We start from the raw sequence: 6,938 nt of genomic DNA, 5'->3' as shown, positions 1-6,938 counted from the left end.
TGCATTTCTTTTATGGCTAGAGAGATTGAGCATTTCTTCAAGTGTCTTATCTGAGTCAAGCAGAAAAGGTCAGATAAGTTGATGTTAGGGGAATGAACTCCAAGATAAGTATTCAAATGTTTTTTGGGGTTTTTTTTCCTTTCATGCAATTGTTTCTAACATATTTATAAGATGATTTCTATGTTGCTTTGTATGTCCCTCCCCCACAGTATAACCCATGCTTTCACTGTATTTGATGTTGGTATAATTTGTGAAGGGGAAGGGGAAAAACAAATCGTTTAACTAGGGATACAGGTGGACCCATTGCAACAATGAGATGTACATGTTGTTATGTCAAAAAACGAACTTAACAACTTTGGTGAGGGGTGGGGGAAGGATTGGGTGGGAGGAGGGGAGGAGTATGGGAAGGGATGGGAAGGGGAAACGAGGAGGCGACAATGCTTGATAAGAAATGTACTCATTATCTTGACCATGTAATTGTAACTACTCTGTACAGTATTCTCACAATAAAAAAAAAAAAGAAATTAAAAAAAAAGAAATGTACTCATTACCTTGCTCATGTAATTGTAATCGCTCTGTATGGTATTTTCACAATAAAAAAAAAAGAAAAGAAAAGTTTTTTAAAAAATGTTACTGTTCCCTGAATTTATCTTCAATACTATACAATACCAATAAATATTCCAGCAATTTATTTCGTGGAAATTGATAATTCCAAAATTTACATAGAGGCAAAGGGAGTCAAGAAGAGTCAATAAAACATAAAAGAAAAAAATTCAAAGATCTATTCCAGAGGATGTAAATATTCACAAGACTACAATATGATGTAGGTGGCTACAATACGATAAAGATGATGTGGTACAGGGCAGACAAGCAGAACGTCTAATAGCCAGATCATTTCCCTATGTATAACTCATATGCCAAAGTAGCACTTTTCAATAAATGATAGTGGCTAAACTGATCATCCATAAAGGAAAGAAAGAAATGGATAGAAAGAAAGTGTGACCCTTGCTCACACTATATAAAATTTAAATTTCAATTGGAATATAGATATTAGCATAAAATACAATAATAGATTTTGTAGAGTATCTGAGAATTTTATCATGACCTTGGTATAGGGAAAGGGGTCTTAAATAAGCTGTCTTAAATAATATACACTATCTTAAGACAGAAGGCTTTAATCATAAAAGGACTATCACTAAAACAATTAAAGTTAAGACTCCTCTCATGATACTGAACAGCTATTAAACATGCAAGAAAGATGGATCAAGGAACATATTTGCAGTTTTAAAACTGCACAGGGGCTGGGAAAGTGGCTCAGTGGTAGAGTGCTTGCCTTGCATGAATGAGGCCCTGGGTTTGATTCCTCAGCACCACATAAGCAGAAAAAGCTGGAAGTGGCGCTGTGGCTCAAGTGGTAGAGCACTATCCTTGAGCTGAAGAGCTGAGGGACAGCACCCAGGCCCAGAGTTCAGGCCCCACGACCGTCAAAAAACAAAAAACAAAAACAAAAAAACTGCACAAAGGCCAGGCACTGGTGGCTCATGCCTAGCTACTCAGGAGGCTGAGATCTGAGGATGGAAGTTTGAAGCCACCCTGGGCAGGAAAGGCCATCAGACTCTTATCTCCAATAAACCACTCAGAAAACCAGAAGTGGCACTGTGGCTCAACTGGTAGAGTGGTAGCCTTGAGCTGAATTGCTCAGGGAGAGCACCCAGGCCCAGAGTTCAAGCCCCAGGACATTACCCCCCCCAAAAAAAAAACAACTGCACAAAGGCCCATATCTTGTGTTACCCACATACACAGACTCTTGCCATATAAATGTAAATGAACACGCAACCCAAGACAAAAGAAAAAAACGGAGAATCTGAAATAATTTATAATATTGAAAATATCCAATAAACTTAAGAGTATTTCATTTCACTAGTCAATAGAGAAATTCTGATTTAAAAGCTGGTGATACTATTTAAACTGCCATCAGAATTATCAAATTTAAAAGACACATGCTACTTAGTATTAGTGAAGATGTAGGGAACTGGAATGCCATACATTGTTGGTGGGAGTGAAAATTAAGTCTAAGCCAGCAATTGTGGAAAACTTTCAGGAACAGTCTACAAAAGTTGAATATGTTCATACTGAGTGACTTAACATTTACATTCCCAGGAATATACTGGGGGGAAAAGTTATACAGATGTACCATAAAGATATACACAGCCAGGTATGGTGGCTTACACTTGTAACCCAAAGTACTTGGAAAGTAGGAGTTCAGTAGGTAACAGTTCAAGACCAGCCTAGGCACAAACATTCATGAGACCCCCCACCTTCATCAATAAGTTCAGGTTAGCTCATGCAAAAAGTGAGCCTCGGAGGGCAGGGAGAGGATGGGAAGGGATGGGAAGAGGAAACAAAGGAGGAGCTACAATGTAGCTCATGTACTCATTGTACTCATGTACAAATGTACTCATTGTAACCCCTCTGTACAGTATTTTCACAATAAAAAAATTTTTTAAAAAGAAATGCAAAGTTGAAATATCATCTGACCCACCAATCATATGATTATTTCTCTATAGGTAACTTGTAAGTATATCTGTATTTCATTGTTATTCACATTATTCACAACAGCAGCCAAGATATAAATCGACTAATAAAGCAACTGTGGTACATGAACAACAACAAAAAAAAAAGTGAGCCTCTATTTTAAAAATGACGAAGGCACTTTCAAAGGGCAGCAACTTGTTCTGTGGGTGCCACCCCTTTATTTACTATTGCCACCAGGCTGTATACGCTAATGTAAAAAAAAAAAAAATTACTATGGCACAAGGGATAGGGCCATGGTTCAAGTAGCAGAGTGTCTTGTGTCTTCCTAGCAAGCTCAAGGCTATGAATTCAAACACTAGAAGAATGTTTATAGCAGAAATATTTGCAATAGACTTGGAACAACAACAACAAAACCCCTAAATTTCCATCAACACAATGGAGGCACAAATTAAGCCCATACAATGCAATATTACTGATAACAATGAATTACAGCTATACAAAGCTAACAGAGATGGATCTTAACAACATAATATACCCATAGTAGGTCTTACATTCAATGCCATCTGCATAAATCTAAAACCAATGTGATACATCTGGAATCAGAAATCTGGAGACTGGTTACCCTTGAGAAAGAGACAGAATGATTAGAAAAGAAAATGAGATGCTGATGAGGTTCTATTTTGTGAGCAGAGTTGTGGTTTCGAGAGCATGCTGTCTTTGTGATCATTCACAAAAAGAGTCATGATTTGTGAACTTTTCTGTTACACATCAATTACAATTTTAAATGCAGACCTAGTACATGTTCTTTTGAAAAAACATTAGTTTCTGATCGAAACTACTTGCCTCGAAATTTATTCTATTATTACTCTCATACTTGTCTGAATCAAATTCATCTCCTTTAGACTTCTATAGTAGGGTATCCTTTTGAGTGCTCAGGTAGTGTTTAAATATGTGTTTTAATTTCTCTTGTGAATTGTCAGGTTCATTTTGATATAGTCAAGGACTTAAAGTCACCATGAAATAAATCTTCCTTTTTCCACAAAGAACCTCTGGAGTGGGTTTCTGTCTGCAGAGAGATGTTTAGTAAAACTATGTAGTATGTATTACAAAACCAAAATTAACATATTTTCAGTGGCTTTGATAATGATTCCTTCTGGGGGAAGCTAGTCACCAAGGAAGCAAACAGGACTTGTGCCCCAGAAGATCGTGTCAGACAACTGCTAAGAAACAAAGACTGCCTTTATGGCAACTGACCCAAGGGGACTGTTGCAAACAATTGCTGTGAAAGAATGTCACCCTAGTGGTTCCCATGACAGACAGAGCAGAAGAGTTGGCCTTTTCTTGCAATTCACCCTTATTTGAAAGGAACTACTGACATAGAGAGCACTTACTCTCCCTGGCCTTGCTGAGGAACTGCTTGTCATAGAAAGCTATCACCCATGTTCCTGTCACTCTAACCTCTTCCCCAGCATTTCCCACCAGCCGTGAGTACTTCAGTACTTACTGGCTCAAGTCACAGCCACCTCTAGGAGGTGTCACTCTGATCTGGCATCCTATAGATTTAGTTGAGAAGGGGGATTTGAAGGGGGATTCTGGAGTTTGGCTTCCATTCCTCTGTGAGTAATACTGGAAACAAGACAAGATGACAAGACAGGCAATAGAGGCTTAAAGTTCTTTGAATATACAACCTTACATGGTGAGACCAGAAGGAGAAAGAATGGATTCTTATTAAGCTATGGATTTGATTACTACAAAATTTGTCATATGATGAATAATTATAGGGAAAAATATATAAGCTTTTTACTTTTTGTTTTTTCTTTTTTGGTACTGGGGATTGAAACCAGGACATTGCTCTTGCTAGGCAAGCCCTTTGCCATTGAGCTACATCCTACCTTTTAAGATTTACAAGGAATAAAACTAGCAAAAAAAGCATGACTGACCTTCTGAGTAACTATTGCTTTACATATTAGTATAAAATGTTGCTCTTTTAAATGTTTTTCTTTTTAAATGCCTCTTCATGACTGTGGGATAGACAGTTTAAGACAGAGAAAGCAACGGCCATGCAAGAAAATATTAGGAATCTAGGCTTCTTCAAAATTAAAAATGTCTGCTCATTAAAAATAAACAAGCATTATAAAAAATAAACAAGCTAAGTCAGACCCAAAAAATCCTGGTAAAAATACTTATTGGACAGGTGAATAATATTCAAGCTATATAAAGAACTCCTATACCTTAATAACAAAGAGAAAATCTGATAAAAAAAAAAAAACACAAGCAAAATGTCTGAACAGATAATTCACAAAGAAAAATATACAAATGACCAAAAAGTTCAGAATTGTTCTAATTCATTAATCATCAAATATATGAAAATTAAAATCCAAACCCCCACAGAGCACCATTAGGAACTGATACTATTAAAATGTTTGATTAACACTAATCCTCGCTAAGGATATGGAGTAACTGGAGCACTTATAAGCTGTGGTGGTGTATAAAACAGTACAACCATTTTGGAGAAAGGTCTGGAAGTTTTGGGGAACTTTGTTGTTGTTTGTTGGTGATGCTGAGGTTTGAATTCGAAGATAAGTGTTGGACCACATAAGTCAAGCCTCCAGCCTTTCCTGCTTCCGTTTTCAAGTAGAACCTCAAGTTTTTGCCTGGGGCCAGAGCAAGATGGTATTTCTCCTACCTAATCCTATAGAATAGCTAGGATTATAGGCTTGCATACCAAGTTTGTTCTTTGAGATAGGCTATCATTAACTAAGGCCAGCCTCAACCCTTGGATCCTCCTATCTCTGCCTCCTAAGTAGCAGGAGTAATAGAAGTGAGCTACTTTGCCCAGGTGAAGTGGGGGTGGGGGATTGTTTGTTTTTGTTTTTGTCAGGCTTGAACTCTGAGCCTGGCAGCTGTCCCTCAGTTCTTCAGCTCAAGGCAAGCACTCTACCACTGAGCCACAGCACCATTTATTAGAGATAAGAGTCTCATGGCCTTTCCTACCCAGGCTGGCTTTATACCACAATCCTCAGATTTCAGGCTCCTGAGTAGCCAGGATTTCAGGCATGAGCCACTAGTGCCCGGCTTGTTTGTTTTTTTTAAAGACAAAATTGTGAAACAATAAAACTCCTAGACATTTGCTCAGAAGAAAGAATATATCAGAATTATATAAAGATACAATTGGGGATGGTGCTGGTAGTTCACACCTGTAATCCTAGTGAATCAGGAGGCTGAGATCTGAGGTTTGAGGAACCAGCCAGGAAAGTCTAGGAGACTCATCTCTGATTAACCACCAGACAACCAGAAGTGGAGCTGTGGTTCAAAGTGGTAGAGTACTAGCCTTGAGCAGAAAAGTTCAGGATCAGTGTCCAGGCTCTGAGTAGGCCTCATGATCAACAAAAAAATAAAAAATAATATAAAAATACTCTTGGGTGCTAGGAATGTGGCTAAGTGGCAGAGTGCTTGCCTAGCATTCATGAAGTTCTGAGTTTGATTCCTCAGGACCACATAAACAAAAAAAGACGGAAGTGGCTCTGTGACTCAAGTAGTCGAATGCTAGCCTTGAGCAAAAGAAGCTCAGGGACAGTGCCCAGGCCCTGAGTTCAAGCCCCAAGACTGCCCCCACCCAAAAAAAAATACTTTTGGTAACTTATTTGGAATACCCCAATTTAGAAATAGGCCTGCTCTGTCTCAGCTGAATAAATGAAATGTAGTCCTTAAGTTCACTTAAGGAACTACTAACAAACAGAGCAAGGCAGAAATATTTCAGAACACACTATTCTAAGTCTGAAAGAAGTCTATGCAAAAGACAATGCTGTATTATGTTCAGTGAGGGAAGGTGTAGCTAGAAAGGGATTATCTGGGTTCCTATCATGTTTACACCTGGCTGATGCAGGTAATACATGCATTCATCAAAACTCAGTGTGTGTACACTTAAAATCTGTGTAACTTATTGTATGCAAATTACACTTCAAATAAGTTGATTCTGTTAATGGTTATTATCTGGGTGTGGTGGCACATACCTATAATCCTTCCACTCCAGAGGCTGCAGCTGAAAGATTTTGAGTTCCAGGCCAGCTGGGTTGACACAGGTGAGTTCTGAGCCAGAATGGGCCAATGGAGTAGTGACAGCCTGGCTTGGGGGAAACAAAAAAAGTCAAAAATGTTAACAGCAAAACTTAAAATTGATACATGAAATTGTGCTTAATAAGACTGTTTTAAAAATGATGATGAAACTGTACACATTTTTTTTGGTTGGTCACAGATTGAACTCAAGGCCTGGCTGCTTTCCCTGAGCTTTATTGCTCAAAGCTGTGGCTCTACCACCTTGAGCTACAGCACCACTTCCTACATTTTAATTTGATCTAGATGAAGTATATGAAGCTTGCATTTACCCAGATGTTGAGGTTTGA

This window comes from Dipodomys merriami, unplaced genomic scaffold, assembly GCF_024711535.1.
Source record: "Dipodomys merriami isolate MVZ:Mamm:240054 unplaced genomic scaffold, mDipMer1.0.p SCAF_11, whole genome shotgun sequence".
In the NCBI taxonomy this organism is placed as follows: domain Eukaryota; kingdom Metazoa; phylum Chordata; class Mammalia; order Rodentia; family Heteromyidae; genus Dipodomys; species Dipodomys merriami.
Note: the sequence above shows the minus strand (reverse complement) of the source record.